At 42.4% G+C, this 12250-nt stretch overlaps 1 protein-coding gene across 1 annotated transcript in view; it reads right to left on the bottom strand.

Annotated features, from left to right (window-relative positions):
* Positions 1 to 12250, bottom strand: part of LOC127625244 (collagen alpha-1(XXIII) chain) — a 124460-nt gene that overhangs the window by 33012 nt on the left and 79198 nt on the right. The window lies entirely within an intron of this gene.

Genomic DNA, 12250 nt, shown 5'->3' with positions numbered 1-12250 from the left:
TTTAAGATATCCCGCCGCCAACACCAACCAATATTCGGAATTGCTAAAACAGATTTAGCTTCTTTTATGGGGACCATGAATGTGCACTTTACACTCAAATCTTGAACCAATTCTCTTGGTTGCCCTTAAGGCTAATTATCTCGAAATGGGGAAAGAGGTTTTTTCTCCTGTTTGTGCACATCTCTGCCACTCTTGACCTAGGAGAACTCAGCTAACATTGATGATTGGTTAAAACGAATTATAGGTCAGGTGTAACGATGCTGGCAACAGGCAGACAAAGACAACGATGAAGTGTAGAACCCAAGTGCAGTTTAAGAATCGTGAAATCCAGAAACTCTTACTCTAAACATGAACAAAATATAAACTTGACTAGACTAAACTTGACATGACATGACTTTGTTAAACTATGAAAACAAAACTAGACTAGACTAGACCAAAACAACAAAGTTACATACACAATACCTAAAAAAAGACAATGGCAAACACGAGGGCTTAAATACAAGGACATTGTTAACAAGTAAACAAGACAACCAATCACAAGAGAATTAGGTTAAGTTCAGCAGCTTCCATTGTATAAATTAGGCTTTCATCACACTGGGTGATATGAGCTTTCTATATTTTTAATCTACTATGAATAAAATTAGCCTAAGACCTTAGCATCTAATGTTAAACAAAGACCAAAGACTGGAACAAAAACATGATAATTAAATATTATTTGAAAAAACAAAACAAAAGTAAGTATGGTACATGTTCAAAGCATCTACTTTATGGTCTAATATGTATTGCTTTGACTAAGGTGTTTTTTGCCAGCTAAAATTGCTATCTTGCCTTTAAATGCCACATTATACATCAAAGGGATAGTTCACCTTAAAATTTTAATTCTCTCATCATTTATTCACCCTAATGCCATCCCAGATGTGTATGACTTTCTTCTGCAGAACACAAATTAAGATTTTTAGAGCAATATTTCAGCTTTGTAGCTCCATACAATGCAAGTGAAAACTCCAAAAGCACACAAAGGCAGCATAAAATAAATCCAAAAGACTCCAGTGGTTTTATCCATGTCTTCTGAAGTTATCAAATCAGTTTTGGGTGAGAACAGACCAAATTATAATAACAATTTCACTGTAAAATATTGACATCAGCAGTCTCTTTGGCCTCCTCCTCAAGCTTGATTACATTTCCTAGCGCCATCAAGCGCTCTCTGTACGCGTCAAGCACTAGGAAGTGCAATCAAGCTGGAACTCATGATGTTACCTAGAGACTGCAATGGCAAAATGCACATTGAAAAACAGTTTTCAATATTTTGCTACAGTAACCATGGTTGCTATATCACCACCATATTACTGTAGTAAGACCATGGTTAATTGGATTAAAGCTATGATTTCTGTCAAAAAACATGGTTACAACATTATTACTATAGTATGAGGCAATCTACACACAAGCGATGCCGAGCCGCAGGAATGAGTACAATTGACAGACCCTGCTTCCAGATCAAACCCTTCTCTGCGCTCCATGACATTCACCATCCGTGACCAAATCACTGCGATGAAATTAACATTAATATTCGTTTTTATCTATTATTTTAAGTAGTATTAAAGGAAATATTAAGAGTGGAAACAGGAAATCAGATGGGAAAAAAAGTGGGACAAAAGGCGGACTCAAACTGGGGTCACTAGGACAATACTACACATTCACACCTTCTTTACACCCCATGCCACTGTAGCGACATGTATTATCTAGTTTTTCATATATTTCTGTGGTTTCACCAGACTATTGGGGTTGCTGGGGTGTTCGCTGTTTTTGCCCAAAAGGGTTTTCGAGCGGGGGGGATCACCAAACTAAGCCCAGGGCCCCCCAGGCAGTCAAGGGCCCGACTCTCCCATCTTTTTTTGGAGCGTGTTGCAATCATCTTATTTGAAATGACTGTACAAACAATGAAATTCACAGGGTAAAACATATCATTTGTAGTTGTAGTGTTTTCAATATAGCAAAGGGTGAATATAATTTACAAATAACTCCATTTTGCTTTTATTATTATACTGTCCCAACTTTTTCATAATTGTTGTAAAAGGTTGTAAAAAATCATCAAAACATTTATTCTACTGTCAGCTTCATTATTTACAAGTGTAAACTACTTATAATGTAACCTGGGTGTCAAAGTATGAAGCAATGTTACCTGCACCACTTTTCACCACTCTGCTAATACTATACAGTGCCACAGCAAAAATCATATTTTGTCAGAATTGTGAGTTTGCAGTATAAAAGAATATAAAAAAAGAAAAAAAAAAGATAAAAGGACCAGGAGCCAAAAGCAAGACATCATTTTATTGCAGTATTACTGTAAGCTGCAGCTAAGCCAGTGTAGACCAATTCACAAGCAGACTCACAGTGTGAGCCGGTTCTTTTAATGAATCAGCCAAAAAGACTCAGAAACTGAGTTATTAGTTTAAATCAGCCAACGTCATTGTTGTTGTAGTGCCTTAAGTGTTTATCTCACCATGAATCAGCAGCAATACTGTATTTACAACAAGGCACGTCAAAAATGTAGGTACAGTAAAGTTATTCTATGAGACCAGGTTTGAAACAGTGGTATGTAGTTATGCATACTGCACCAAATTAAATGTATCAGTTAATGGCACAAATGCTATTGAAAAAACATTGCCAAAATGATATCTATATTCTGTAATGCATTATGTTTGGCCTTAATAACCGATTTGGGTCTTGGTTGGATTCAAATCAAGCTTGGACTGGAATAAATAGCTCATTTGAGCTACAGGATTCGATTTTGACACCCTGGTGTTTCACTTCAAAGAGCCCCTGCAAAGTCTGAGCAGAGAGGTATGAGCCGCTCTGTGCTTACAGTAAATGGTCTTGATTTAGTATCATAAAGCTCAGATGGGGCAAAAACTCCATTATGAATCTCACACATGCAGATTAAGAGAGTACTACAAGAAAAACAATTCAAGATCAACAGCTGAACTGATGCATTTGGATCAGTTAATGCAATCAAACTTATATTCATTGGACAGATCTGCTGTGATTGAGGTATAAAGTCATGTCTTTGAACATGCAATGAGCATTTAATTGGTTGTGTTTATTCAGATTCAAACCAAAGGAGGAATAGTTATACTTCTAAGGATAGCATGACCTGGCTCTCTCAAAAATTATATTTAATATCCCTTCTTTAAAACAATCCAAAGCAGCATTATTTTCCTTTGAGATCTTTTGAATCACAGGCATATTTCTTGGGACTAGAGCAAGAATGTGCAGGTTACCAGACCTGCAGGACTTGTCTTGATGTATGCATAGTTGTAGGGTTTACAATTAGGGAGCATGCCAATTTGTTGTTCATTATGATCACATTTCAGAATCTTTTTGAGGCACAGGTTTGTCTTCTGTTTATGCTGGAAAGTTTCACAGATCAAAGGCAACATCAAAGGCTGTGTCATCATGCTTCAAAACATATTTCATAAGTTCAAGATCAGATTCAAATCTTGCCTTTCCAGATTCAAAGTAAAGACACCGAAGAACTGATCTCAAGACCCCATTAGCAGTTTTTTGGCGCAGTGGCTGAAGAAGTCAAAACAAGCTGTCAAATAAAAGGGGAAAGATACAGGTGGTGTAGAATACTGATCTTTCTCTTCTGTTTTCCTTTAGTGGGACAGAGGATCATAGCCTTACATAAATGACAAACGACTACTCTCTGGCAAAGAAGAACACCTTTGTTGAGCTTGATAACATGAAAAGCACACCTATGATGAATCAGTCAATCTTAGCCAAATGTTCTCATAAATTTGTGCAGACTCACATATGGGAGTCAAATCCATTGAGTGTATATATGGAGTCATAATATTTACCTCTGCCCTTTCCATATACTATTGAGTTCATTATTGAGGGAATCAATGAATGAGCACCTTCCACAAAATAAAAGTATGAATATCTCCTTTTGTATTCCACAGAACAAAGAAAGTTCTATAGGTTTAGAATGACATGTAAAGGATAAATATTCATTTTTGAATAATACAGAATGAAAAACTCAGTTGAATTATACACTTTCACTGCACAAATAGAGGGCTATAGTAGCGTGTACATTTCTGGCCCTGTGTGCTTCCACATTTGGGAAATCTTATCCTGTATTATGGTTGTATGAGATGAAAGCTAGGACTGATAGAGGAGCAACTTACTGTGCTGCTTGCTGAGCCTTGTCCAACACTGAGGACTAAACAGCAGGGCTTATTTTTTGTGATTAACATTTTTATGGATTCATGCATGAAACAAAGAAAAGCAAAACATATACATGCAGAATCAACATTTAACCCCCACCACTACCCCTTCCCCTCCCAATCCCAGACCCCACCCTGACCCCCAACAAATAATCCTGTGGTCACACACAGGTATTCACTCTCAAAAAAAAAAAAAAAAATTATATATATATATAAAATCACAAGCATGTATAGCTATATCTCTCTCTCCACTGCCACTCCTTGAAAGCTCTCCAAGAATGCTAAATAGTTGCCCCATTTCCCAACAAACTCATCCAAGTTCCCCAGTCTTCTAGATGATGCTTCCTCAAAAGCCGCCACACTCCCCATCTCCGTGTACCACTCCTGAAATGAGAGTGCTCCAGCCAGCTTCCACCTCCTTAAAACGACTTGGCTGGCGTTAGAACACAATTTTTTATGTGTTTATTCCCAATATTGATGACCGCCCTATCGCCTAAAGAGTCTGGGGCAAAATGAAATTTGAGTGCCTAATACATCACACACAAAACTCTGAACCTTCAACCAACATTCTTGGATCTTAGCACACCACCAAAAACACGAGGTGTGTCTCCATCTTCTGATTGGCATTGCCAGCATGTGTGTGTGTCTTTAAGACCAAGCCTATACAATCTAGAGGGGGTCCAACAGAATCAATGTAAAATCTTGAATTGCATAAGGCGCACCCTTGCATCTCTAGATGCAGACTTGACTTTTTTTAGAATCCTATCACTCCATCCTCCAATACCAAGTTTACTTCTTTCTCACATAATCTCTTGAGAGAAGTTGAAGCTCCGTCCCCCAGACTCTGAATTAGCAGGGAGCAATACACTGATGCCTCATGAACTTTTCCAAAAGCAGTGATCACCACTCCCAGCATATCTGCCACTTTAGGGGGTTGTATGCTACTCCCAAAAATAGTACAGAGCAGGTGGAACAGCTATAAATACCTAACAAACTGAGATCTAGGAATCCCAAAATGTTGAACCAAATTTTCAAAGGATCTCAACACTCCACTCTCACATAGGTCACAGAGTGTATTAACCTCCCTCTCAATCCACTCTGACCAGCAGAAAGGGGACTTATTAATACATAATTTTAGGTTCAGCCATATGCTTGAGGCAACATTTAAAAAATGCTGAATTAAACACTCAGGACATTTTTGTCCATACCAAGTGAAAATGTAAGATAATGGGGTGTAACTCAACTTCTACGATTCATTTGATAGAAAGGCTTTGCAATGGCGAAATAGGGGCAAAAACTTCCTGTTCAATACAAAACCAGGGAGGGGCTCTCTCAGGTGGAAGTGATCAATGAGAGACCAAAGATATAATAATAAAACTAAATCTTGGGTAGGCCTTGCCCACCTTTGTCAATCGGCCTATGCAATTTACTGAAATGTAATCTAGGGTGTTTACCATTCTAAATGAAGGACTTTGCTATGCTATAAAATTGTTTTATATAAGAGAGGGGGACATCTATAGGGAGAGACTGTAGCAGGTAGTCATATTTTGTAATGTAATAATTTTAATTACATTAACCTTCCCAATCATAGATAAATGTAATGAGGCCCACCTGCCCACATCGCTCGAAAATGTTTTTATTAAAGGGTCAAAATTATCTCAATGATCTAAATCACACAAATTTGCTGGGAATAAAATACCCAAATACTTAATGCCCTGTTTGGGCCACTGGAAGGCACCCTGCTGAAAAGCTGTTACAGGGCAGTATGCTGTCAGAGCCAAAGCTTCGGATTTAGACCAATTGTAATAATTCTGTGGAGGCAAGGCATAGATCTATTAGTTTCAATTCTGTAGCATAAAAGATCTAAAAATCTCAGCGGCAAAGCCATACGGCCCCGGAGCCTTGCCTGTAGGCAAGGCCTTATTGACCTCGCCAAGCTCCTCCAAGGTTATCTCAGAATCAAGATAATTTTTTTTCTCAGCCATCAGTTTAGGAAGTTCTAATGTTTCCACAAAGGTTCTAATATCCTCATCAGTAGACGAAGACGTGGAACTATAGAGATCAAAATTCTTTATATAATAATTTTTTAAAAGCATTATTAATATCAATGGCTGAGGTAAATATTTCACCACCAGCAGATTTCACTGAGGGAATGGTAGAAAAATACTCTCTCTGTTTTATATATCTAGACAGAGATTTTCCTGCCTTGCCCCCAACTCAAAGTATGTCTGATTTGTCCTTAATAGCCAAAACTCCAGCTTCTGCGACAAAATAGTATTATATCTGTCATTCAGTCGGGTAATTTCTCTGAGGCCCAGCAGGTCTTATTAAGACAGAGCTACAATTCATCAAGAGGCTAGCAGTAGTCTCCACATAAAGATGGTTAGTCTATGATACCAATGGCAACTGCATGATTGAACCCCTGACTCCCATCTGATTTATCTGTTCATTTTCATATGGACATCTTTTTCAATGACTACCCTGTAAATCTCCAGAAGTCCTCTGCTTTTCCTTAACAATTCAGCCTCCTCTGCAAGCAGCAGTTAAGACATTAAACATCATAACATGTAGCCTTTATCTTGCAAATCTTTTCTGTAACACTATAACGGCTGCATTCTTTCTAAAACCAACTGGCATGAGAAAACGGGAAATAGTGGAGCCGAGGAAATGCAGGGACAGCGTTTGTGTTTACTAATGTGGCTCATGTGGCTTGTTTTTCTGAAAATAATTCTATTGTATATAAGAAATCCTCGAGTGAGAGTAAATGTGCACCAGTTGTGAAAACATTCTCTCTGTTCATTATGCTGGCCACCAGCCGTAATCCTCTCTACTTTAACCCTGTGCTGGGCACATAAAGTCAAAGAGAGAGGGTTGGAAACCAAGCAATAAAATAAAAAAATAAATACCAAAACCGAATTATTTTCGTGATGTTCGGTTCTGTTAAAGGTCCTCAAGCATGCATTCTTCTGCCAGTGCAGACAGAACACTATTCTAAAATACTCAGTTGATAGTGTTAGACAGTGAGCATGCTTGCTTGCATGATCTTATACAGTTTATTCTTAATAAGCAGACAATGTAAAAGGTTATGTAAACTGCTTAAACAGTGTTCTTTTATTGGGTCCATAAACTGTTTAAGGAAAAAGGCACACATAGATTTTTTTGCCCTGATTTCACGTTGCATGTAAACACCAAAGTGTTCTTGCTGTGTTGTGTGCATTCCTATTTATGTTTAGACATCAAAATCAGACAATAATCTAATGAAAATCTCATTTAAATGAGGGCATCGTACGTTGTTGTTGTTGTTGTTGTTGTTGTTTATGATCATTATCAGTGCATTTCTGTGCTCAGTGTTTTCTGCTCTGCTGAATCTACAGGGATGGTACAATTCCAAAGCTGGAAGTTGAACATATTAGCATGTGTGAACTCCAATATTTGGTTGATATTTCCACAGAGTGGCACCAAAAGTGAGTTGTATTTTTATTTGTGAATGATGTAATACAGTCAACAAGAATGCATATTTTAATAACTTCTAAAGTCTACTTCATGAGTATTGATTGACCCTGTCTTGAAATATCAGCCATGACAGCTCTCTGAAAGGTTTGACATGTTGATGTAGGAAAGGTATGTAGATAAGATATTGGTCTTGGCAGAATAGATCTGCTACGTGTCACGGTATTTAATCCTATGTCTCTTCCTTGTCTCGTGCCTTGTTCTTAGTGTGTGTTGTGTGGGTGCGTGAATGTGTGGGCGTGTTGTTTGTACCATGATTAGCGCTCTGCCGCAATCACTCCTCTCACCAGCTGTTACTCATTCCCATTCCCTTTAAATTCTCACCACTCTCTCATCTCCTTGTCAGATCGTTGTTTGTGATGTCCGGTGTTGTTCGCTCTTCAGAGTTCCAGTCCAGTTCTCTCGTTGTCCCTGTTTCAGGTCCTGTTTGCTGTTACCCGGATTCGCCGTGTCTGTTCAACACTTCTCTTCACTCTTCTCACCACGATCATCTGACCATTGGAGACTCTGCACCACTAGACCATCACCCCGACTTTTCCCCTATCTTCTCAATTTGACTGTCAATAAACTAATTGTCAACTTGCAACTTGCTTCCTAGCTTCATTACGCCACAGAACGATCTGACCACAAGATGGAAGCAGCGAGTAACAATTCAGACAGCCTAGAAGAATTCGTGATGAACAGCAGACTTCGTGATGGAGAACCAGGAGAAGAATCTCAATGACACGGCTCAGCTGTCCAGGCTCTAGTGGCGCAGGTGTCCGACTCACCCAGCAAATTCAACTTCTGCGAAGCTCCCACTGCGCCACCCGCACCGCTGATTCCTCAACCACCACCAGCTCTCCCAGTCGGAGCCCCGCCTACCGGTTCCAGAGCTATATTCAGGTGAACCTAATTTTTGCCGAAGCTTTTCTAACACGATGCTCAATGCATTTTTCTTTACAACCCAGAACATTCTGTGATGAAAGAACCAAGGTCGCTTTTGTCCTGACGCTACTTTCTGGGAGAGCTGCCCTTTGGGGAACGGGCGTGTGGGAGAATCAAGATGAATGCTGCACCTCTTTTCAAGCACTCTCCGCGGAGATGAAGCGAAGCTTTCGACCGTGCTGTCTCCGGTAGAGAGGCAGCCAGAGTGCTGGTCGACTTAGCGCCAGGGGAGAGATCTGTATCAGACTTTTCTATCGAAGTTCGACGCTTAGCGGCGGAGAGCCAATGGAACGAGGAGGCGAGTGGGACATGTTCCTGCATGGGCTGGCTGATCGCGGCCCAAAAGGAGATATACGCCATGGATCTCCCCACCAAGCTAAACGATTTGATCGCCTTGGCGCTTAGAGTGGACGCAAGGTTATCCAGAATGGAACAGCGAGTACAAACCAACCGCCCCTTGAGAGGATTAGGCGGTCAATGTTCTGGAGGCGGGGACGCTGCTCAGCCCCGCTCTGTGATCCCGAGCCCATGCAGGTGGGTCGAGCCCGGCTTTCCGGGAGGAGAAGGAAAGGCGGAGATCCCAGGGACTGTGTTTGTACTGTGGTGGTGCTGGACATTTTGCCTACAACTGTCCTTTAAAAGGATCCGCCCGATAGCAAGTATGAGGCTACTATCGGGTGGGATCTCCGCCAGAAGACCTCATCCACATCTACCCTCCTTCCGTAAGTCTTCAATGGTCTAATCACCGTCCACGACTGTCGAAGCACTTCTGGATTCTGGGGTCGAAGGAAATTTCATGGACTACACTTTTGCACTCAACCACCAAGTCCCCTCAAGTCTCTCACTCACCGGATCGCTGTTCACGCCTCAATGGCCAGAAACTTCCCACCATTTCCCTAGCCACTGAAGACATCACTCTCGCCACGCCAGGCAATCACACCGAGACCATCTCCTTCTACATACTGGACACTCCTCTTGCCCCCATCGTCCTTGGTCATCCCTGGCTCACCCATCACAACCCTAAAGTGGACTGGCAGTCTAAGTCTGTGTCAGCGTGGAGCACTCAATGTCATAAGTCTTGTCTTGTTTCTGCCTGTTCGTCTGTTTTTGTCCCTGTTTTTCAGGAAGAGGCGGTGGATTTATCTAACGTGCCCATGGAGTACCTGGACCTGAAGGAGGTGTTCAGTAAGTCTCGGCGGCTTCTCTCCCTCCACATCGTCCCTATGACTGTGCCATAGAGTTATTGCCAGGTACATCTCCGCCTAAGGGCAAGTTATATTCACTCTCGATTCCAGAGAGGGAGGCTATGGAGAAATATATTTCTGATTCTCTAGCTAATGGATTCATCCGCCCTTCCTCTTCTCCAGCGGGGCGGATTCTTTTTGTGGGGAAGAAGGATGGATCTCTGCGACCTTGCATTGATTACCGGGGCTGAACAACATCACGGTAAAGAATACTTATCCTCTACCGTTGATGTCTTCAGCTTTTGAGAGGTTGCAGGGAGCATCTATCTTCACGAAATTGGATTTACGTAATGCTTATCATTTGGTCCGCATCAGGAGGGGGATGAATGGAAAACCGCTTTTAACACCCCCAGGGGCACTTTGAATACTTGGTCATGCCGTTCGACTTGTCCAACTCCCCAGCGGTCTTCCAGGCACTTCGTCAATGGCGTGCTGCGAGACATGGTTGATCAGTTCATATATGTTTACCTGGATGACATATTGATTTTTCTTCTTCTCTCCAGGAACATGTGCAGCACGTCCGGCTAGTGCTTCAGAGATTGCTAGAGAATGGGCTTTTTGTCAAAGCGGAGAAATGCGCTTTTCATGCACAGTCTGTTCCTTTCTTAGGATTACATCGTGTCGGTTGAGGGAATCGCATGGATCCTGAGAAGATCAAGGCTGTGGTAGATTGGCCAAGTCCAGAGTCTCGTAAGGCCCTACTGAGATTCCTGGGGTTAGCCAATTTCTACCGGCGTTTCATTCGCAATTTCAGTCAACTAGCCACACCTCTGACCGCCCTGACCTCCCCAGAACAACGTTCAGGTGGTCAGAGCGCAGCTGAGGCTGCGTTTGCCAAACTGAAAGGTTGCTTTGTTTCAGCCCCCATCCTGATAACCCCTGATCCATCACGTCAGTTACGTGGTGGAGGTCGATGCATCAGAGGTGGGGGTAGGCGCAGTGCTATCCCAGCGTTCTCCTTCAGGCGACAAGATACACCCTTGCGGCGTTTTTTCTCATCAGCTTGTCCTCGGCCGAGCGTAATTATGACATTGGTAACAGAGAGTTGTTGGCAGTCAAGTTAGCTTTGGAGGAATGAGCCACTGGTTGGAGGGTTCGGGGTACCTTTTATCGTCTGGACCGATCACAAGAATTTGGAATATATTCGCACAGCTAAAAGATTAAACTCCAGGCAGGCTCGGTGGGCTCTTTTTTCGGTCGTTTTGATTTTACTCTCTCGTACGCCGGGTTCCAAGAACATCAAACCCGATTCTTTATCACGTATTTTGATCACTCCGAGCGCCCGTCTACTCCGAGTGCATTTTACCAGAGACTCTATTCATCTCTACACTCACATGGGAGATCGAATCGAAGGTCAAGACGGCCTTAGAAGGAGTGCGCCCGGCTCGGTGCCCACCGAACCGTTTGTTTGTGCCGGAGGGTTACGGTCCAGCGTTATTCAGTGGGGACATTGTTCTAATGTGGCTTGTCATCCAGGAGTTAATCGAACTAAGTTTTTAGTCAAGCAAGCGATTCTGGTGGCCTTTGATGGTTCAGTGGCGTTCACAGTTTTGTTTTGGCTTGCTCAGTCTGCGCCACTGGTAAGAGTTCCAATCGACCCCCAGGCGGGTTACTTCAACCGCTGCGGTGCCATCGAGACCCTGGTCCCATATCGCTCTAGATTTTATCACCGCCCTCCCACCCTCACAGGGACACACGGTAGTTTTAACCGTGGTGGACCGGTTCTCAGCGGCCCACTTCATTCCCTTGCCCAAATTACCCTCTGCCAAGGAGACAGCGGTGATTGTCATTGACCACGTCTTTCGGCTACATGGCCTCCGACAGATGTGGTCTCTGACAGAGGACCCCAATTTGTGTCCAAATTTTGGCGAGAATTTTGTAAATTACTGGGAGCGACTGTTAGTCTGTCCTCAGGGTTTCATCCCCAGAGCAATGGTCAATCTGAGCGAGCCAACCAGGATCTGGAGAGAACGTTACGATGTTTGGTATCCAAGAATCCTTCCTCATGGAGTCAGCAACTGTCTTTTGTTGAGTACGCCCACAACACGTTACCAGTATCATCCACGGGCCTATCTCCGTTTGAGTGTAGTGTAGGTTACCAGCCACCTATTTTTCCTAGTCTGGAATCCGAGTCGCGGTCCCCTCCGCTCACGCCTTAGATCCAGAGGTGTCACCGCACTTGGACTAGGGCCGGGAGACTCTACTCCAAGTGGGGTCACGCACCAAGGCCAAAGCTGATCGCCACCGGTCTAGGCCTCCCGTTATCGTCGTTGGTCAAAAAGTGTGGCTTTCTACTAAGAACATTCCTCTACGTTCCGTATCTAATAAACTTGCACCTAAATT

Source organism: Xyrauchen texanus, chromosome 31, assembly GCF_025860055.1.
Source record: "Xyrauchen texanus isolate HMW12.3.18 chromosome 31, RBS_HiC_50CHRs, whole genome shotgun sequence".
Lineage (NCBI taxonomy): Eukaryota > Metazoa > Chordata > Actinopteri > Cypriniformes > Catostomidae > Xyrauchen > Xyrauchen texanus.
Note: the sequence above shows the minus strand (reverse complement) of the source record. Positions and strands in the feature narration are given on the sequence as shown.